Raw genomic sequence first — 24,370 nt, 5'->3', positions numbered from 1 at the left:
TTCTTTATCCCTGAAAACCTTTCTTGCTTTGAAGTTGGCACTGTCTAATATTAATACAGCCACTCTTGCTTTTTTTTTTTTTGACTATTGTTTGTATGGTATACTTTTCTCCGTTTGCTTTAAATATTTTTTATTTAAAGCAGATTTCTTGTAGACAGTATATAGTTGAGTCATGGTTTTTGTTCCACTCTGACAATCTCTGTCTTTTAAATAGTGCATGTAGATCCTTGGCATTTAAATTGATTATCGATATAGTTGGATTAATATACCATATCTATTAGTATTTTCTATTTACCCATGTTCTTCTTACTTTTGTTCTCCACTCTTTTTTGCCTTTTGTGGTTTTAAATGAGCATTTTATCTAATTATGTTTTTTTCCATTCTTAGCATATTAGTTATACTTCTTTTTTAATGTTATACTTCTTTTTTAATGTATTTAATGATTGCTAAAAGTTCACTTTAAAATGATACTATACAACTTCACAGGTAGTGCAAGTAACTATGTATGTGTACATATATGTGTGTATATAAATGTGTATATATATATGCTATATACATAACACACATAATCAAATACATTGTTGCTATTATTAACTTGAGTAAACTATTATCTGTTAGATCAATTAAGAATAAGAAAACATCACTTATTCCTTCTCCCATGCTGTATCTTTATGTATATCTGAGTTTCTGACCTATATTATTTTCCTTCTCACTAAAGAAGTTCTTTTAATATCTCTTGCAAGGCAGGTGTATTAGCAACAATGTCTTTCAATTTTTGATTGTCCTTGTAAATATTTATTTCCCCTTCACTTTTGAATGGTAATTTTGCAGGGTACAGAATTCTAGGTTTGTGATTTTTTTTTCCTCTCAACACTAAATATTTCATCTAATCTCTTTTTGCATACATGATTTCTTAGGAAAAGTTGGATATAATTCTTATCTTTGTTACTCAGTAAGATATATTTTTTTTTTTTGCTGCCTTCTTTCAGAAATTTTTTCTTTGTCTGATTTTCTACGATTTGAAAATGTCAGCCCATATGCCATGAGTAGTGATACGCGTCTCTCTGTAGTGTGTGTGTCTCAATGTGTGTGTTGTGGGTTTTTTTTTTTTTTTTTTTTTTGGCATTTATTCTGCTTCTTGTTCACTGGGCTTCCTCAATCTGTGAGATGGTTTCTGACATTAATTTGGGGAAATTCTCAGTCATTTTTGTTTCAAATATTCCTCTGTTCCTTTCTCCTTTTTTTCTTCTATTATTTTCATTATACATATGTTATACCCTTTATAGTTTTACCACAGTCCTTGGATATTCTGTTATGTGTTTTTCAGTTTTTGTTCAGAGATTCTTTCCTCACCATGTCCTATGTACTAATGAACACATGAAAGGCATTCTTCATTTTTGTTAGTGTTTTTTTTTTATCTCTTGCTTACATTCTCTATTCTTGTATACCATCTACGTTAAAGCACTAGCATATTAATCATAGTTATTATAAATTCCAGGTCTGCTGTTTTCAACATCCCTGCTGTATCTGGTTCTTATGCTTGCTCTATCTCTTCAAATTTTGTTTTTAGCCTTTTTCTGTGCCTTGTAAATTTGTCTTGATAGTAGTACATGATGTACCAAGTAAAAGTAATTGCTGTAATAGTCCTTTAGTACTGTGGTGGTGAGGTGTTGGGGGAACGGAGTGTATAGTCCCATGATTAGGTCTGTGAGTAGGTCTCAGTCTTTTAGTAATCTGATGCCTCTGAACTGTGAACTTTACAAGTTCTGTTTTTTTCCTCCCTCTTTAAGCGAGTCAGGATGGCTAGAATGGGATAGAGTTGGATATTTCTCTTCCCAAGTAAGTTAGACTATGATAATACTGTAGTAAGTTAGGGTATGGTTAGTTTCCCCCAAAGACAAGTCTTGTTTGAAAGAACAGAATACTCTGGTATATTTCCTTACCCTTGAAAGAAGCCTGAAGGGATTTTTCTCTGATATTTACTGTGAAAATCTAGTCAAGCTCCTAGAGGTAAATCTTACAATATTGTGGGGATGCTCAATAACTGGGTCACTCTGGAGTTTTTGACTGTAAGAGTTATGCACACTGAGCCTCCAGAAATTCATAAATTACAGGTCAGATTTTCCTACCCCAGCACTCATGCCCACAGCAGTTTTTGCTTGTAAATTGAGCTTCTACCTGGTAAACCTGGGCTCCCTGTATTTAACTGTCCGTCTCTCCATTCTTAAGAGGACACAGTTTGCTATTCCCTCCTCTTTCTTATAGAGGAGTTTTTGATTTTTCAGTCTGTTCAGCTTTTTACTTGTGAGGACAAGGTTGCAACTTCTAACCTCCTTACATATGAAACTAAAATTGCCCAATTTCTCTGACTTTAAGTTTAGTTTTAACACAGGAGAAGCATGAGCCCATATGACTTAAAAATATATATATTAATATAGTGGGAAAAAATGATACAGCAAGAATGAAGTTTCCAAGAACTCTCATATTTCCTCTACCAACCACCTCTCACTATGAAATTCTTTCATTTTTACTTTTTTTGACCAGAAAATAGAATATCATTACATTGCATGTTATGTGCAAATTATATTTACTTACTTTTGAATTATCATTTATTACATATAAACTTTTCTATTATTCAATTCATATGTTATTTTCTAATAGTGAAAATTTGGTTATCTTGGTTTGAGATGAAATATATTATAATTTTTCCCACTACAATTAAGGTTTTAAAATAATTTAACAACTTTTTACTTAGAGAGGCTTCTCAAGAATGAATAACAGTTTGAACAAAAGACAGATACATATTGTAATTATTGATAAAGTAATAATCTCTAAAAATTAACCTAAAGAGTCTCTCCTTGATGGCTTAATTTTTAAGCATCTCTATTATTATGCAAATTTTATAGAATAAAATAAATGAATGAGATATACACATTATGTATATTCATATCTATATATATCACCTATATATGTAAATATCAGTAATGAATAAAATTTTATATACAAGTAAAATAATGTAGAATGATTAAAATCAGAGAACATTTTTAATAATAATTAACTCTGCTGGTTTTTATATAAAAGATAATTAAATTTATTTTGGGTAATATAAAATTTATTCTGCCCTGTTTTATGAAATATACAACATAAAGTTACACTTTTACACATACCTTGTTTTTTTCTTTTTTAAAATGTAAGGATCAGACTAAATGATCTCTAAGTTTCTTTTCAACTTTATTATTCCAAAAAATATATCTGTGTGTATGTATATTATAATATTTTAAATATATATACATATATGTAATTTCAGTACTACCTGATCATATTCTTTATGAAATTTCTTTGGTCAAATTTACTATAAGTAATTAAAAATGCTTTTCTTTTTAATTTATTGTCATCATTTGTAGGAAGGTCTTTTAACACACACACACATACACACACATACACGCACACACAGAGAAGGAGGGAACAAAAGATGCCAGATAGTCCTCTTCATTGGTTACAGAAGTAATGGGTTTTGAAACAGAATATGTTTTTAAAAAATGTTTAATATATTACATACAGTGGCAGAGGATGAGTGCTATTTGTCTTTGAAAATCTATTGTTCTTTCTTTGATTTCTCTGATTGTCACAAAGGGCAAAATCGTCTGCCAGTTTCACATTTGCTCACATCCACCATTAAGGCAAAACCGCTTTGCTTTGTGTGTAGAACTGTCTGGATAGCCATCATCATGATACACTCAATGTAGAATTATACTCTGTGCCTGCGTGCACACATATGTGCAATCAACATAACCCTCTACATGTTTTCAAACTAATGCTAAATGTAGTGACTTTTCAAATTAGAGTCTTTGTTTTTTCAAAAACAATAATGAGGTAAAACTTCCTATCACAACAGACAGGACACTTGAGTTACAATATTAAAATAACAGCAAATGCATTTTCTGGATTAACATAGAGCAATGGGATGTGGCCTCTGCCAGAGTATGTCCAGCAACAACTTAGTCTTTGTCCTTTAGTGTTGTCAGCCTCCATTTCCTTCAAATTGAGGAAATAATCAATAGCATGCATTGCAACTGTTTCTGTCCTGTGGTCTACACAGCAAACAGGCCTCAGTTGGAAAACAAAATAAAAATAAATTATAAAGAATGCTATCTTCACTAGAATTAGTGAGCCATAGAGGCTAATGACATAATAACCCTGTCTTAAAAGCCAGAAATTCTCTGAGTCTAAAGATTGAGTGGTTAAACCACTTTATACAGTAGTTAGTTCAGCATAAACCTTTGTTAATAAATGCATAATTGATCATATTCTTGGCAGACACTACCTAAAAACCTAACAGCAACACAACCTAACAACCTAAACTATTTTATTTCATATTTTCCAATGGCATACATAGTCATCCAGAATTCTAAAGACAGATGTGATCTTGTATGCAGGAGATGAAAGAGAGTAAATTAAACTTTAACAGTATTTCAAATTTTAGGTGTCTTATTATTTATCCTACTGTTTTCTGTTTTAATGAAATGATGGATAAATGTAACATAGATATATGAGAAATGTATATATAATTATATACCCTTGTTTCATTCTTTTAGTATTTGCATATTTTTCATATAGTCTGGGTTAAAGGATTAGACCAATAAACAAAATATGGATTTTTTCCCAACTCCGTGACTCCTCCTTTCTCTCTCTTCCTTCTTGTGTAATTTTATCAAGCTAGAACCCAATGAGCCTTACTTGTTCCATATTCAAAATGGAAATTTAGTTAATTCTTATTTCCTGGTAATTGACTTTAGAGAATCTTTTTTGGTTACATTTATTATGTCTATTCTTTTTATTTTCATTGGCTAGTTTTGTTTGGCTATTTGCTCATAGATTTCTCTAGTAGCTTACATATTTGGGACATATTTTGAAACTCACATACTTAGCTGCTATGATTGTTTGAGTGAAAATTTAAGAAAAAGGAACTTTCCAAAGTGTGAGTCTAGTTTCAATGTCCAGTATAGTGTGTCTGAATGGGCTAACTATATAGATTTTGCACCCTCAAAAGTGAGATTTTTCTGGATAAAAGTTCATCAGGATTATGAAAGAAGCACAATAAGGTCCAAAGTAGAATGGACCAAGCCTTTGGCAACCTGTAGTCTAACCCTGGACTTCTCACTAAATAGCCGTAGGCCCATAGATACGATATATAACATTTTAGATCTCAGCTTTCTTATTTTTAAAATGAAAAAAAAATTATTAACCACATAACCTATTAGCTACTATCTTTAAAGTTTATATCATGTAAATGTATGATTCTATGTAAATGTCAAAAAACAGCAGAAACACCTCATCTAAAAAAATAATCGTAGGCATTGATTCCAATGCCATATTATATTTTTCACATATGAGTCATTTCATGTAGAATAAGTAAAACAAGTTATACCAGATATTGATAAATATTTGCTAATTATTTGGAAAATTTGGCCGACACAGATTTGATGAATTATGTGATTCAGTTTGATATATGTATATGTCATAATTATAAAAATGTTTCCTTTATCATTTCCTCCACGAACTCTCAATTTAAAATCTTTTTTTTTAAAGGAACTGTCATGAGGCTAAAATTTAAAAGAGAAATTATAGAATGACAATTAAAATAGTTAAATGTATAATTGCTTTAATTTAAAAATGGATACTAAAAACCATATTTTCTCTTTATCAGTTTGGTTGTAATTCACATTTTAAACATAAATAATGTACATGCTTTTAAATAGTCTTAAAGTTAGAAAGAGAAAAAATATATTTTGCTTATATATAATCCTCTTAACATGCACTTGCTAGATGGTGTTTCGTATTAGGTCAGAAATAATTAAGGAATCTGTCTTTAAATCTAAGAATTTGAGGAAAAATGAGTAACTAGGGATTACATATTTGTAATAGCATTTTTCTCTAAAATTCAACTATTTGTATTAATTTTTGATATGTTTCTGTCTGCACATCTGAATTTATTTTTATGTATTTCATTTCTATTATACTGTGTTGGGATTCTAAAAGATTATTTATGATGTGATTAGATATTTTCTCAATCCTTGGAATCATGTAGCCAAGTAATAACTTGACCTTTGGATATTTCAAATTGAAATTTAGTAACTAGTCTGAAAACTATAAAATCAATGACTCATGGAGAGGGAAAAATAAAAAAAAATTGCATTAAGTATGAAAAAGAGTAATATTTTTATAATTCATTTTAAAGAAATTAATTATAACATTAAAAAGCTTGAATTTTTCTGCTAAAATAAAACAAGTAAATTCCTTTTATATAACAATAGCACATTTTATATGCATAAACTAGCTGACTTTAGAGAATAACTTTCAGGCTTTGTATTATAAAAAAAAGCAAAATATTGTGCTCTTATTTAATCCACTCATTTTTATTGTTGTCTTGATTTATACTGATCCCTCTTTTGAGATTATATGACTGTCTATGTCATTAGCTAAACTGATCCTAGTTAATACATCACAGTGTTCTACTGGTCACTGTCTTTTTTAATGTCTGCATATAAAAACCGTTTGGTTCTATGGCCTTATCTGCATCAAACCTATAAACCAGAGTACAAACCCTTCAAGTAATACATGTGGCTGGATTATGTAAATCCAGCCCCCAACTCCTAGCCAGAAAAAGAAAAGAAAAAGTTGAAGTTTTACTTTCAGCATGATACCACACTGAGCTCTGTGGACCTACTCCCTAGTAAAACTGGTAAAAATTGCTTTAAAAATTATAAGTCTCTGGAAATGGTTCTAAGATAGGTAAACATAGGTCATATAATATGTAAATTAAGAAATATTTGAAAAAATCTACTAAAACTACTGTTCTCTCCTCCATCAGTTGAACACTCAAATGCTAAAGTGGAGGTTTACTTAGTACTTAGAGAGAGTAAATCTTGATTACTTGATTCAGCACTGGATTCTTATATATAATACCAGTAGCATGTCCCACAAAAGAAAACAATATATAAATTGGACTTTATCAAAATTAAAAACTTATGCTTCAAAGGACACTATTAAAGTGAAAAGACAACACATAGATGAGAGAAAATAATTGTGAATCATAGATCTGATAAGAGGCTTGTATCTACCATATATAAAAAACTCTTACATCTCAATGACAGAAAAATAAGTAATCCAATTCAAACTGGGCAAAGGTTCTGAATGGATATTTCTCCAAAGGGATATACAATGGCCAATTAGGACATGCAAAGGTGCTTCATGTCATTCCTCATCAGGGAAATGCAAATCAAAACCACAATGAAATATCACTCTATACCCACTAAGATAGCTAGAATCGAAAAGTCAGATGATAATAAGTGTTGATGAGGATGTGGAGAAATCATAACCCTTACACCTTTCTGGTTGGACTGTAAAATGGTGCTGCCACTTCAGAAAAGAGTCTGGTGATTCCTCAAATAGTTAAACATAGAGTTTGCATATGACCTAGCAATTTTACTCCTAGGTAAATGTCTAAGAGAAGTGAAAGCATATGTTCACACAAAGACTTGTACATTCATGTCTATTTATAATAACCAAAAGTTGTGACCCAAAATTTACATAAATAGGGGAATAGATAACCAAAATATAGTATATTTATACAATGGAATACTATTTAGCCATAAAAAATGAAGTATTAAGAACATGCGAAAACATAGATAAAGCTTAAAAGTAATATACTAAGTGAAAGAAGCAAGTCACAAAAGATCATATATTATATGATTCTATTTATATGAAATATCTAGAATAGGTAAATTTATAGGTATGGAAAGTAGACTGATTAGTAGTTGCTGGGGAGATAGTAGGATGGGGGGATTGACAGATTGACAGATAGTAGGACTGGGGGATTAGATAATTAGGGATAATATCTAAAGGATATATGGAGTATCTTTTAGAGAGAATGAAAAATATTCTAAAATTTACTGTGGTAATGCAGAGATCTATGAATATGCTGAAAAACTCTGAATTGTACACTTTAAATGGACAACACTTTAAAATTGTTGTCCCAGGAATGGTGGCTTAGCTTCTCCCTCAAAGGTTATAATATAATATTTTAGTCTAGAAAGTCTATAAATGGAAAAAAGTACGATCAGCTTTCTCTTATCTTCATTCGAACCATCTCTTACTCATTATGGGTAAGAGCTGCTTACAAAGCGAATCGAGTTTTCATTCCCATTAGCATTGGCCTTTGGTCAGTTCACAGCACAGAAAGAGCTTTTGTTGGCAGACATCTCAGACCACCAACAAATTCACCTATGAAGTTGAGCAAATACCATTGTGGTTTTTACTATTTTTTTTATTAGTGATATTTTTATTTAACTATTGAGTGGTTTTGCGAGATGGTTTCAGTGTTGACCCACATAGTATAATCTTGATCATGATTTATAACTTTTTTAGATGATTACTCTTTTCACTCAAATTATTTTTGAAGACTGCAGTCTTATGAACACAAAGCTTTGTCTGGTAAGGTATATCTGTGTGTTTATATGAATCTACCCTACCACATAAAACTTAGTTTATTTCAAAGCCAAATGAAATTCAACATTTAAGTAAGAGTCCTAATAAGAAACAGATTAAACACTCAGGATAATCTGAGAAGGGTTTGTTTACAAAGGGACTTATATTACAACAATAGGGGCAGGGCCATCGGGTTATATGCAATGGAGTTTTCACCACCTAGACCTCAGTAGATGAAAGGAAGAAAAGGAAAGTGGAGAAAAAAAGAGAATGGTAGAGAATCAACTGCTTTGGGAGTGTAATTTGCTGTCAAGGGTCATAACCTTTTTTCATTTTGTATAGGGTTAGTAATATTTTAAATCAAATTTACTACTCATGATAGAATGATTCACTAGTATGGCCTTAAGAAGTCAAAAAAAAAAAAGAAAACCTTGGGCATGGCTGAGATTTGAGTAACATTCACCCATATTTTACCTGTGTCATTTTATTTCTTATGCACATTCCTTACCTCTAGCATCTGACCAGGTTAAAAAGCTTTTTTGAGAAATCAAAATTATGTCCTTTTATTATTCTTTTTCATCATGGCATATTTTTTATTCCTTACATAGCATCCATTATAATTTACAATTATGTATCTTAGTTTTTGTTTTAAATCTGTTATCCTCTTTAAACAGTAAACTCCTGGAAGGCAAGAAGGGTATCAACTTGCTATCAACAGTTTTAAAGTCTTAGCATAAGGCTTGGCACATAGTAAGAAGTTGGTAACTATTTGTTAGTGAATCCGCAAATCAATCTGCTTAAAGAAATACTATACAGGCCATATGGACGTGGTTAGAGGGAAATAAGCTTAACATTGAATAAATAGATATGTTTTAAAATGTTTGACTTTGGTGATTAAAGTACATGCCTTTCAAGTCATTTTTTTCCACACACGTATATGTGATTTCAGTGGATGGAGAAGTAACATTAATAGTAAACATATTAGATAAGAGCTCAAATACAAAATCATAATGCTTGCTTGCAAATCCTAGCTTCACCGTTAATTAATTAGGCCGTTTAGTTAACTCTGTATCTCAGTTTCCTCATCTATAAAATCGAGATAATACTATTACCCACTTTATGAGATTATTTGAGGATTAAATGAGATAAAATATATAAAACAGTTGTATACTAAGGGTACTTATTAAATTATCAAAATTTTAGTGCTAATTATTATTTTAATTATTACGATCATAATTTTTCTGGTCTCATCTGCATGCATATGAAACTTGAAATAAAGGGAATGTGCATATAAGAGATGGAAGGTGAGTGACTAATATGCTTACTATGGGACCCTACACTTTGTGATGTGCTCTTAATATATTATCCATATTTTACCCTTGAGAGAAATGTGTCCCTGAAACTAATTTTTCCCCTAAATCTGTCAAGATGTTTATCTTGTCACGCATACATAACTATACTGCAATTTTCTCTCTTATGGAATTGTTTATATTTTCCCTAACTTGCAATATTTTTGTTCTCCCTGCATGAAAATCTCACTGCATCCCTCAGCCATCAAGCAAATGTTAACATTTTCCTCAAAACACCACTCAAATGCTACCTCCAGTTATAATCATTGCCTTCATGTTTTTGTCTTATCATCCGCCACTATGATGAGGGTAGGTCTTTGTAGATAAACTCTATTTCTCTTTGAACTCCTTTGACTCCCTTAGCAGCATCCTGGCATGCAGATAGTGCTTATTAAATGTTGAGTGGGAGGAGGATCAGAGGATTGCAAGAGGGAGGGAGATGTAAATGGAAGCCCAGACAGTACTGTGTGACTCTAAAATCTGTGAAACGGTCAACAAAATTTCCTCTCAACTCATGCCATATTTTCTTAGCTCTTACTCATCTGAAGTTAGTTTAGGTGAGGTCAGAGAAGGAATTAATGTACTTAATCTTCTCTCAGTGTTTTCAAAATTGTGCTACCTTCCTGCAGGTAGAATCGGGCACTACATTTGAAACTTTAATATTTGTTTTGTTATAATTATGTGAAAGAGGAAATCAGAATAGAGATAAAAGGACAACATTTTTAGAAATAAAATTTCTAGCTAATAGAGTACAATGTTTCTTTCAGGAAAAGGAAGAATGTGGAAAATTAAAGTAACTGTAATGAAAAATACGTAACTATCCCATTACCCAGAAATAAAAGCCATATGACATTTCCATATTTTTCCTTTACTTTTATTTGTCCCACAGTGCACAGCCAAAACACATGGATTTTTCAAAATTTATTTCCAAAACATGAAATAATAATAAATTTCTTTGAAAACATGAATTTGAAAATTTGAAATAGTGCATGGAATTCAATTTCATAAATGAATGAATACCCCCAAAACAAGCGTATGACTTATTCAAGAAAGTGAACGGCTCTGTTTACTGTAGAAAATGAAGGGGAGAATGGCAACAGACAGAGATAGAGATGTGAGCAAGAATAAGATAATATGGGGTTGTGTAAGTCCTGTCAAGGATTTGGAGTTTCATCCTAAGGATAATCAGAAAGACTAAGTGTTTTTAAACAAGGAAGATATGTGATCAGATCTGCATTTGATAGAGATAGAGCAAATGGCGGGGGTTACCAGTTAGGAAGCTGAAGTTGTGTTGGACTCAGATGGTGATATCAGAGATAAAAAAAAGTAAAAAAATAAAAAAAGAGTATGAGGAAGGAGCAAATGGAGAAGGGCGAGGAGAAAGAAACGTGTACAACCTGACTGTACTAATAACCAGGGAAATGCAAACTAAAACGATAAGATATAATTTTCCTCCTATTTTATTAGAAACAAAAGAAAAGTTATTGTTGATAATTGGTTATAACGTAGGGGAGATTATATCTTCCATACTCTAATGGTGAGAATATAAACTGTATGGCTATTGCCATACTTTCATGAATGCTGGCAGAAGACGTAAGAATCCTGGTTAGAGATCATGTATAGTTTATTACTCAATACAATAACAGTGACCAGAAAATCAGCCTTCTTGCACCGGTTCCCCAAGTCCTGATTCCCACAGGATAACACAAAGAGGGCCATGTAACGTCTACCCATGCAATGGGTTGTATTATAGGGGAAGAACTCTGAGCTTAGGGGAAAATTATTATACAGTATAGTAAATATGCCTTCCTTTTGCTCTGGAGGAAGACACCTTCTCTTCCAAGACTATTCACTATGCATCATTGAAATGATAGTGCAGAACAAGGACAGCCAAAACCTTACTTGCCAGACATACAGAAATGTGAAAAATCCATGGAGAATTGTCTCACGACACTACTTGAGTATAATCTGGCAATATCTTCTAAAATTATATTTCTCAACCTTGAGAAACACTTATGTAAGGAGCTGTGTACAGGCATACCTTGTTTTAGTGCACTTCACTTTATTGCACTTCACAGATGTTGCATTTTTTTTACAAATTGAAGGCAAAACTCTCCACCAGCAAAAAGATTACTACTGGCTTCATTACGCTACTTGCTTTATTGAAGTGGTCTGGAACCGAACCCATAATATCTCTGAGGTATGCTTGTATAAAGATACTCATTACAGCATTGTAATATAAAAAAGGAGAAGCCTAGCTTCAAATAGAAAACAATCTAACAGTGGGATATTTAGACTGTGGTATTGTGTGCATTAATTAAAATGGGATAAATCTATATACAGTTGACCTTTGACATGGGGGTTAGGGGCATCAACCCCTATCCACCCAAAAATCCACATGTAACTTTCGACTCCCCAAAAACTTAGCTATCCTCAGTATTCAGAGGGAATTGGTTTCAGAATCCTCCTCGAATACCAAAATCCATGGAAACTCAAGTGCCCCATATAAAATGGTGTAGATCAATGCATACAGTTAGCTTTTTGCATTTGGAATCCCAACCACAGATGGAAAACAGTACAGATAGTTAGAGAATCGAGAAAAAATGAAAAAAATAATTACTCTATGTAAACATGTACAGTTCAATACCATGTTGTTCAAGGGTCAACTGTATACAAAAATAGTTTTTCAGGATATGTTTTTGTATGAATAAACCAAATTACAGAGTATGTTACCACTTTTTTTGGTAAAAATTGACAGACATCCATAGATTTTAAATTGCATTAGTACACATATTGGTACATATAAGACTAGACAAAAACATTAGATGAATATACACCATACTTGTAATTAATTTTACCTTTGAATAGAGAAAGAAAAGATGGACAAGGATTGATAGTGAAGTGAAAGGACATCTTTGCCATATTTTATAAAATGAATATGTATGACTTCTTTAATTTTTCAAAGTAAATTGGCAAATCTTGGTATTTGATAGATTTGAGAAAAGAGAAAGACAGATGTCAAAGATGACATGTTATCTGGCTTAATCAGTTAGGTGGCTGGTAGTGACATTTGGAAAGATTGAGAACTTTAGAAAAGGGATAGATATTTGTGGAGGAGGGAAGGAGAATAATGAATTAACTTCAGAATTGTTAGTTTTGAAGTACTTATGAGTCATTCAAATGCAGATGTTGGATGAACAGTTGTTGGGGCCTGAATCTTAAAAGGCAAGATTAAAATCTGTGGTTCATCAGTGAAATGGTGGTAACTAAAGCCATGTTGGCAATGAAAGAGTATAGCAGAAAAAAGGACCCAGACAAAGCCCTACAGAATTATATTCTTTAATTGTTAGAGGGAAAAGAGAGAGAAAAGGAAACTAGGAATAAGTGGCCAGAAATATAGGAGGAAGAAAATAAGAGTGTCACAAAGCAAAGGCTAAGGGAAGATACTACATGTAGAAGTAGTGGTCACATATGTCAAATGCTACAGAAATATCTATGAGGATGATGATTTTAGCTGAATGAAGGGACATGACTTATGAAATTAATATGATGAATTTTAAGGAAATGTTAAGGAGAGAAGCCAGATTTCAATGGTTTGAGAAGTAGGTAGGAGGGGAACAAAGTAAGAAACTTGTAAAGGTGGTTGGTTAAGAAAGAGGTGGGCAATCGTGAAGGTAATCATGGCAGGTAAACAGAGCACTCATAAAAGGGTAAAGGAGAGAATCCTGAACAGGTTAAGATTCGGATGGCAAAGGTCCAATGGAGAGGAAGAGTATGTGAAAAATCAAGAAAATGTGAGGCTATAAAGCAGAAGGAGATGGGCTAGCTTTTTAAAGAGCCTACAAATCTATTGTAACAGGAAGCAGAAGCAAAGGGGGAAATGTGGGTGCTTATTTGTCTAGGGTCCAAGATGGTGGAATGTTGAAGTAGTACCCATTTGATGACTTCGAGTTTCTCTGCAGCTGGTGGCATTGCCATTTCTTGAGGGCACAGGAGATTTGGAGATTTGAAGAGGGATGTATAATCTCTGTGTAGAACGAGTTGTTGATTTTTTGAAGCTTTATATTATGGAGACTACTGGATGGATGATCTCTACTAGTCTCATTCTACCACACTGGTTAATCTGAAAATCAGATAGATGTTGAGATTTTGGATTGATCCAAGTCATATTAAAACTTTATTATAATTCTTGCAACATATTAAAACTCTGATCTTTTCCTGCTGACAATATTTAGAGACAGAATTTTAAACTCAAGAGTTAACCTTCTCCAGATTATGCACTTGGATATGTATCTAACTAATCTGAAAAGACAAAGCGGACATCTTTCTGAAGTACTATCTGCTAATCAGTCTCATAGAATTGGCTGGCTGCCCTTGGGCCTGAAAAGAATTCCTATTTGCCTTTTTGTTGAGTAAAAGAGACAGGCATTTGCCCCCGGTAATAGAGGCATCGTTACTTCTTGCTTGGCCATTGCACCACCAGATGTATCATATAAATACTCTAATGGATAGTGGTGGCCTAGGAACATAGGGGATAATCTGATGCAAGCAGATGATAGCAGTCAAGATTACTCAAGCTGTATTGAAATTTCCTTTGCACCTGGCACTGGAGGTGTTAGCCATGCCAGTTCAATCCCCCCAACACAGATGTTCTTGTTGTACCACTTTGTATGTATAACATTTAGGTTTCTGTTCAGCTTTGCCATAGTACACATAAATACTGTAATCCAAAGACCACCCATTTATTAGTGCACCTGCATCTTCACCCAGATTTCTTTCATTCTTTTCCATGAATGCTCAATAGTCTCCTAAAAATGAGACAGCCACGGGCGAATAACCTTTTATGTCTGCTAGATAGCTTAACAAGATGATGATGATGATGATGATGATGATGATGATGATGATGATGATGATAAAAATAACAATACCGGATCAAAAAAAAAAAACAAAACAAAACACCCTATTACTAAAACAGGAAGGTAACCTGAATCGTGATTAAGCAAAATATATATTAACTTCTGTCCTAAGCTTTTCTTTTTCTTATTAGTGAAGAAGATTAACTATATAAATAATTTGTCTCAAACCTATATATATATTTTTTCCTTCAAGTGAGATTTTGGTAGCACTTACGTCTTAAGGAGCAAATTTTTCTGTACGTGAACCTCTGAAGCCCCTATTTTAAATTAATAGGAGTGGAGCTCTGTGCAACTAAAGACTCGATATGACCTTCTGAATATGGGATAAAAAAGTACCTTTGCAGGGAGGCAAAATCATTACTCTAGAGAGAAGCCTTGTGTAGGTAATGTCCTACTGAAGTGGAAAAAGGGCATCAAAATGTTTTGATCTTGTTTTCATAGTTGCAAGCTGTGTCTGTATCTTTCCAAATACCTAATTTTGAAATATATTTCTCTATGAAAAGGAATTTCAGTGCTACTTAATTTTGGTTTGGGGGAGATAGAACTGCCTTTCATTATTCATTTGAAACAAATAAATGTTTAAACATGAGCTACATTTTAAAAATTGATGCATGGTGATGGTTTTTAAAGTTGTTTTTTTTTCACCAGTAGCAATAGTTTCTCAGGTTTATACTCATGTCCTGTTTATTTATCACTCTGCATATAGCCACAGTTATATTCTGTTTGAGACTTGTACATGCATCCCACAGAGAAAAGAGAAATAATATATGCCATTATATCAATATTACTCCAGTCATTTAACAACTCATTATGTAGAAGTAGAGGCTACCATGAAGCCAGCTAATTAAGGGATGGCGTGGAAAGAAGAGAATCCAAAAAGAAGAAGCAAAAAGAATAAATGAAAAAATAGAAACTAGCCATATCCAGGAGGCTGTGAACGTCCTTTTGTTTATTTCCTACAACTCTTGGAGCACTGGTATAGGACTGAACAAACACTAGTGGTGTATTCAGTGAATAGTTAGAGAATAAAGCAGCTGCAGAGGCTACCTAGTATGTACTCCTATATTCCAAAATTAAAGACATGATCTAGGATGTTGAAAAATGAAGAAAGGAATCAATAAAAGTTAGCTCCCCTAAATATTATAGACTTATTGCAACTATTTTCATTGTGAACTCTTTTGTTCAATACATAAATACCAAATGTGTATACACAAGCACAAAGAAACACCAATCTATAACTTAGAATAAAGAAGGAAGGAGAATATATATAAAGAGGAAGAAGATAGGGCTGTCTGGCCATCCCTGGCATCCAGTAAAATAGGGACTGTTTGAAGTAGAACTTGAACCTTTATTAACCCTTCCTGCCTCCTACTTCAAATGTGAGGATTAAAATAAAATATACTTCTTTATCTTAGACTAGTCTTTGTTCTCTTTGAATTTTTAAGGCCTTCTAATACTGTACTCCCATCATAGCTCAAGAATCCAGAGTACTAGTACCCACTGCTTCATTTCTCATCCTTAAAATACTTTTCTAGTTCAACAAAGTGTTTTTATTCTTTATGATATTACCAGCAACTCTTGAGTGTCTGTCCTGTGCAAATCATTGTGCTAAGTGTGTTGAAAATATTCTCACTGGGCATTTGTATTTTATTTTACAGACAAAGGGAATGGTGCATGCAAAGATTAAATATTTTTTTAAGGAGTAATTAGTTAATAACCTAAGGAGCAATAATGTGGACCCAGACTTCCTATTATAAAATGTACATTTTTAATCACTGTAAAACTTTACTGAGATCATAGAATAAAGCTTTACAAACAAATTTCTGTAGGATCACACAAGAAATTGTGTTAATAATTCATATTTAAGTTTCGAGGTTGTTAATTTAAAAAGTTTTCTTTTACTTTACTTTGAGGATATGGTATGGAAATCCATATCTTTCTCCTCTTTTGTTCCACATTTACACTCTCACCTTCACTGTTTTCACGTCCTACTTACCAAGTACAATAAAGGAATAAAACTAAAAAGGTAGCTACCTCAGGATAAAATCATAGTTTTATTTCGACACACATATCAGCCATGTTAGTTGCAAACAATGAAATCCACTCTTACTTGTGTAAGAAAAAGTAATTTAATGATATCAGTAGCTCTGAGCCTCTCCAAAGGACAGGGAATCGGGCTTAAAAGCCATGCATGCAGGAACCACATATAAAGTGTATCACCTGACTTTCCACAGGGAACTTTACTGCCACTGCTGTTCATGAGAACAACACCTTACCATAGAGGTGCTGGACACAGGATGTTACCCCTAGGACCTCTGACACTGCTTCTTTAAGAACAGAGTGTTAACACACCATCCTGGCAAGAATCATTTCTGCCTGGCACCTCTGTCTTCAGCCATTTCTTTCCAAACTAAAGTCTCACATTGGAGCACGTAAGTGTCAAAGCCTAGTCACATACTGGTGGATCACACTCTGATGGATTACACACTGATAGATCACACGCTGATGGTTCATATGCTGACCCTGAAAGAGGCAGGGGGAGTGAGCTTCTGCCTTCTGCTGAAGACAGAATTTATATTCCTGAAACATAGGATGGTTGCTTGAAAAGAAAACATGACAAATATCTTTAACACCCAATAGGAGAAACAATATAATGAGAGAAAAGGTTAACTAAAAGTTATTTTTAACAACTGTCGCATCCATCACATTTTTCTACCCTAATACTTGTTTTCTGTATCATATCTTTCTCTTAATTGAATATTTGGTAGTAACTGATATATATTATACTTTACTACTATTGTCTTATATAATAAAATTTAGTTACCTATCAGAGATCCTGCTCACTTACTTACAAAAATAGCTGAAGCATTAAATGAATTTTCCAATACAAGATCTACTTGTATTTTAGAGTTTGCTTAACTTTAGCATATCTTATATTATTTGATCTTCATACTAGTCCAAGAGGCAAGCAGGATATATGACATTATTCCACTTTAAAGATAGAGAAACTAAATTTCATAGGAGTCATGTGATTTCTCAACACACCAAAAAAAAAGAATATTTTGTCCACAATAAAATATTTCAGTGGGGGGCCAACAACCCTTTACATAAGTCCAAACTCTTTAACATAGTTTATAAAATCATGTCTCCATTCACTTGGTTACTTTTTTGAGCCTAATTTGCTTTTTCCTTATATCCCTTGAAATTCCATGCTGCAGCCATATTGAACAATTTCTAAGTCATTTTAAGCATCAGGATTTATCTCACCTTTCATTGTGCCTTTGCACATACCGTTCCTCTTCCTGAAATCAGCATTGGCTACCTCTTCACCTGGCTGGGACTCATATCCCTCAGGTTGTTGCTGACATGCAACTTCTTATGAGAAATTTTCCTGTAAATTTGTTAACTTACCTTCCTACAAATGACCAAGTACCTTGAACTTATAACCCTTATCACTTTTTGTAATTGTTGCTTTAATGAATCATTTGCTTATGAGGATTCCACACACCATCTCCTCTCTTTATTAGACTGGAATCTCTGTGAGGACACATGTCTTTCTAATCCATCTCAGTAATGCTGACTTCTTAAGAAATTGACAGCTTGTAGTTATCACACGGATTTTTCTTTTGAACATGTGCATTATTAAATTATCACCTGGTTAGTGTTATAAATCAGAAATGATCTTATTCAAAGCCTGTAGTTTTTCTTGTTCACATTTAACTATATGTCCATCTGTTTGCATTTCCCTAATATAATATGAATACATACGTTATATTGTTTGGCTTGTCTGCCTGTATTCTGCCATTCCAAGTTTTATGGATGTAGTAAGGCTCTTCCACATTCTGGTCCTCGGATTTTTTTCAGTTAGTATTCTAAGCTAAGAAGACAAAATCATAAATGCCTGGTAGGACTGGAAGTGAAGCACTTTAGGCAGGGAGTTGGTTGAATTGGAAAAGGCATGCCTTCTCCTAAAGATGAGGAGAGTTGCAAAAAAGTAAGTTGACTCAATGTTAACAGGTCCTCCAATCTTTCAACGGTCTCAGAATTACATGTTTCTGTGGGTTCTACTTATTTTTTAAAGTGTTAACTGGAATGGGAAAAATATTTGTAAACTATATATCTGATAAAGAGTTAATATATAAAATATATAAAGAACTCCTATAAATCATTAGCAAAAACAAACAAAACAAATAACCTGATTAAAAAATGGGCAAAGGAATAAAATAGACATTTCTCTAAAGAAGACATGCAATGACCTATAGATATATGAAAAGATGCTCGGTCTATGGCCATACCACCCTAAACACACCTGATCCCGTATGATCTTGGAATCTAGGCAGAGTCGGGCCAGATTACTACTTGGATGGGAGACCACCTAGGAAGACCGGGTGCTGTAGCCATAACAACAACAAAAAAAAGATGCTCAACATCTCCAATCATTAAGGAAATACAAGTTAAAACCCCAAAGAGATATCATCTCGCACCTATTAGAATGACTATTATATTAAAAAAATAATAATAATTGTTGGCAAGGATATGGAGAAAAACGAGCCCTCATACACTATTTGCAGGACTGCAAATTGGTACAGCCACTATGGAAACAGTACAGAGGTTCCTCAAAAACTTAAAAATAAAATTACCATATGATCCGGAAATCCCACTTCTGGGTATATGTCCAATGGAATTGAAATCAGGACCTTAAAGAGATATCTGTATCCCCATGTTTATTGCAGCATTATTTACAATAGCCAAGACATAGAAGCAACCTAAATATCTAATTATGGATAAATGGGTAAAGACTGTGTTGTATATACGTACAATGGAATATTGTTCGGCCTTTAAAAAGAAGGAAATCCTTTCGTTTGTGACAACATGATGAACTTGGAGGGCATTTATGCTAAGTGAAATTAGCCAGACACTGAAGAACCAATACTGTATGACCCCATGTATATGAGGAATCTAAAATAGTCAGACTCATAGAAACAAAGAATAAAATAGCGGTTACAAGTGATGGGAGAGAGTGAAACAGGGAGGTGTTAGTCAAAGGGTGCAAAGTTTCAGTTATGCTAGAAATAAATACTAGAGACCTACTGAACAGCACAGAGCCTATAGTTAACGACACTGTACAGTATACTTAAAACTTTGCTAAGAGAGTAAATCTTATGCTAAGTGTCTTATCACAAAGAGGGGAAGAAACTTGGAGATGATGGATACTTTTATCACATTGGTTATGGTGATGGTTCCACAGTTATATACTTACCTTCAAATTCATCAAATTCTATACATTAAATATGTACAGCTTTTTGTATGTCGGTTATGCCTCAATAAAGTGGTTTTAAAAACTGACAGATTAAACAAAGTCAGCAACAATTAAACATTTTATAACACAGTATGGTATGAGTCAAACAATTCTGTAGACTAGATTCAGCATTCTGGCCAACAATTTGTGACTTTTGCTCTCTGAAGAGATTATATAAGATGTTCCGAAGAAAGAGAAGATTTTAGGGATAAGGACAGAAAAAGAAGAGTTTCTGCTGGGCCAGGCAGGGAAAGAGCTACTGTGAGTGGGTCCCAAGAACCATACGTCTCCCTGGAAGATGCCTGAGGAGGTGGTAAGATTCACAAATGGAAGCGCTGTGAAAGCATCTTCTATCTCTGATTGAAGAGCTGAGAGGCAGCCCAGGACAAGTCTCAGCAAGTTTCCTCAGTCCCACATGTGCATGGCATCGGAATGCAAGCTTATATAATATGAATAACAGTGGCAATTGCACTGTACAAGTGAGAAGCTGTTTTCAAATTTTCCTGGCTATTGTACCATCTTTAGAGAGGAAATTAGCCTTTAAAATATATAAGATCTAATTTGCTGATAGGATAAAGTAATGAGAACAAGGAGGCAAATTAAATATGTTAACAGGAAATAAAAATTATATTTTTGTTGAACACCAAATGTTGTGGGCGCTTGTGTGCATGCACACACTCACACGCACACACACACGCACGCACCTTATTCAAATGCTTAAAATTTCTCCAAGTAAAAGCGCATTTCCTTATTTCAAAGAATTACATGACAGTATCTACTAGAGATAAAGAACAGAAACCATTCATAGTAACACATTATTTTTCTCCTTGAATTGACTCACCTGAACCTACATTTCCTTCCCATCCCCATGACCCTGCTTCTGATATCTTTTGTATGGAAAATAATTGCTCTCCTGTTATTATAACAGCAGTCTTGGCTTTTTCATAATGTTCCAAAACACTCTAAATTTCTTTTTAACAAGTTGACTAAGAAATTGAACCTTTTAGTTCTCAAGAGCAAAGAGTCAAAGAAGGTTATGAGACAACTTAGGTCTTATTAACTCCTCACCAAATCATAAACTGTGTGTTTTCTTAGCAGTTTTATATTTCCCAATTTAAAATGTATGTGGAGAGGCAATCTCATGTAATACAGTATGGTCAGTGACTTAACCAGACATCTCAAGCTAATCATATCCTTACTCATATTTATCTAGAAGAACACATATATACACAGAAAGTTCAGTTTACCAAGACTACTTGTAGAAATGTATAGGAGAGCTGCAATATATCAGAACAGCTGAAGCTTTGGGTCATGTCAGAGTTGAACATGGATGCACATATTAGACCTCAGTATGCCAGTTTCCATGTGTTATAATTTCATCTACTATAGCAGAGCATGTTGAATTTTGTAGACAAAAGTACTATCTTCATTTTTAAAGCATGTGATTTAATATAATGTATATCAATGACTTATAAATGTTAATTAGTTGAAAACACATTAATGGATGATATTTTAAGTACAATTACATCAACTCATTTTCTTTCTATTTAGGAATATGCTTGTTAGTGAGTGCCATTTCCAGTTTTATATTTTCTCAAATATATGTTGCTGGGAAGCTCCTTTAAAATGACAGGGGAAATAAATGTCCTGTAGTTCCCTGGGAGAGGAGAGAATAGGAATGACACTTAAGTCCTTTTTATGGGTGTTATTTGACCAGAAGCTTCAGATCATCTAAATATTTCAGATTGTCAATTGGCACACTACGTTTTTCTTTGGCCCACACCTACTGAAGTATATAAATAATGGACATTCTTTCCATAGTCACCACAATATGCCTCATGGAAACAGAGATGATGCTTTATAAAGCACGTTGATCTCATTTATCCCATCTAAGTAAACCTCTTCACGTTTTCCACAGCCTAATGATATTTTCCAGGGCCCCAGTGTATATGATTGTGCAGGATGTGCTCTGTAAAATTTGAGGCAATGCCATTCACCTCACTAAGATGTAAATGTTGACCATAGAGAAGCATGGTATACAACCCGGATAGCTGCATGCACTGGCCTGCACATTTAGTGACCTCTAGGCTCAGAAGCTTTTCTTTTTGTTATTGTACCTAGGTAGCTAAATTGTATTTAAATGCTTTAATGCTAAATATTCTGGTTTGTACATATGAGCCTTCTCTGAACATGGGTGAAAATTCACTGCCCTTGGAATGTATTTATTATTAGAATAGAGAAGTATAAAAATGAGACAAAATCAAAATATATATACATCTCTAATTGCTATTGTTGATTTTATAGTTTATTATTTTCTCCTTACTCCAATTTATTATTGGCTAATATAATTATCCTCATAAGAGAAAATCTCGTGATTGTTTTGTGTGTGTCCTTTAACATGAATGCAGAAAAACTCTTGAATGTGGAAAGAATAAAAGTTGATTTTTTTTAATTTGGCTACTGTTCTTTTTGATACTGGCCCCCAAGCAGAAATTATTCTCACATCTGTTGATTTTTTTTTCATGTTGCACACATTTGCACCTTTTTTTAATGTTGACTGAATGACTTAATTGTAGAGGAGCGTTCATTTTAATGTAAATCTTACAGTATTACATGAGTGAATGTATGAAAATAGCTTGGAACAGTTTAAATTGGGCAGAATTCTGCTTTGATCGTAATGTGCCTCTTCAGCATTAAAATAAACTTGCAACATATGCTGAAAAACATGTGTAATAAGTAAGTGCCTCTTGCATGGTGACTTATCTAGAAAAAATAAATCATTTAATAGAATTCAAAAATTTATAAGATATTTCTAACAACTAACAATGTGATGATATGATTAGCATCATATAATGACAAATAAGTACTTGGCTATTTCTGATTTAAAATGCTATCAGATTAACGTCAGTTTTAGAAATATTTGAAAATAAAACATTTAGTAGGCAGGTATATAATACTTCATTATATTGTTACACTTACTTCTAACTTATGCTATTTAAAAGATATCAACAAATGTAGAAAATTGATTTCAACGTTTAGAACAGTCAGTAAAAATAATCAGGTTATCAATATTCTTGAATAATGATAAGATTGTGAAGAATTAATGACAAAGTAGTTTCCAACAACTAGAATGACTACATAAAACAGCTTTGTCCTTTGAAAATTACCTTGATAAAGATATCATTAATTAATAATAGTTATCTAAAGAATCTTTCCATCAATACCTCGAGATGCAAGGAAGAATCGTGATATGATAAGCATACCTCTACACATTTGCTGTATAACTGTGGGCACATAACTTATCTTCTCTAATTCCTTTTCCTCATCTGTAAAATTTTGTCAGTAAAGAATGCTTTTAGTTTCAAGTTTAAAATATCCATCTAACAATGGCTTAAGCATAGTTCTTAAGTACTATGAGTATATTAAATCATGAAAACTATATAGAGCCAGATAAATATAAGAAATAATTACAACACAAAAGATAATCCATCAATGTTTACCTTTAATCAAAAGGAATACATTCATCCCTTCAAGAAATTTTCTCTGAAATCATGAGCCTTTTTTTTCCCAACTAGTATTCATTGTTAAACAAATTCAAAGGTGAGTCTTTTGGAGACACTTATATAAAATTATCAGGAAAGCTTCAAGTGTACTTAATACAGTTCAGTATTACTAATTCAACATATGTTTATTGATTGTCTGTTCTATGCCAGATTGTGCATTTGGGGATCTAAAAGCAAAACAAACTCCAAAGCAACGCAATATATACTTTTCACTCTTAAAGATTTTACATTAACTTGAAAATATTGTGCATAACTACAGATAAGCTTTCTCTAAGCTGTCTTCTATATGGAGTTTCAGTGAGCTCTATGAGAACATCCCACAAAGCCTGTACTAGCATATCCTAAACCAGACTCCCCATGTTCTCTGCTTTCCCATTGCTTTCCACTGCATTTTTCTTTATCTTGGTTAGTGGCATTGCCATCCGCTCTTCTCACAGCTTGACCCTGGGTATCATTGTGCCTTCCAGCACTCCCCACCGCCCAAGTCATGATACTGTCAGTTCTGCCCCCTAAACAACACTTTCTTTCATGTATGCCGTCACAGCATAACTTTAACTCCTTGTCATTTATCACCAGGATTATTTTTGTGCTTCTCTAATTGATCACCTTTCTTCGTAAGTCATTTCCTTCCAATCCATCTTCCTCATGACTCCCTAAATGTTCTTTTTAAAATGCAATCTAATCACTTCTCTACTTAGCTTAAGAATCCTAACTGGCCCCCAGTCAACTACAGAGAAAATCCAAACTCCCAAACAA

At 33.3% G+C, this 24,370-nt stretch overlaps 1 protein-coding gene and 1 pseudogene across 7 annotated transcripts in view; both read left to right on the top strand.

The window, feature by feature from the left end:
* The window catches only part of DGKB (diacylglycerol kinase beta), a 581,858-nt gene that overhangs the window by 514,808 nt on the left and 42,680 nt on the right, over positions 1 to 24,370 (top strand). The window lies entirely within an intron of this gene.
* Positions 19,034 to 19,152, top strand: LOC120602582 (uncharacterized; annotated as a pseudogene).

This window comes from Pteropus medius, unplaced genomic scaffold, assembly GCF_902729225.1.
Source record: "Pteropus medius unplaced genomic scaffold, Ma_sr-lr_union100, whole genome shotgun sequence".
Classification (NCBI taxonomy): domain Eukaryota; kingdom Metazoa; phylum Chordata; class Mammalia; order Chiroptera; family Pteropodidae; genus Pteropus; species Pteropus medius.
Note: the sequence above shows the minus strand (reverse complement) of the source record. Positions and strands in the feature narration are given on the sequence as shown.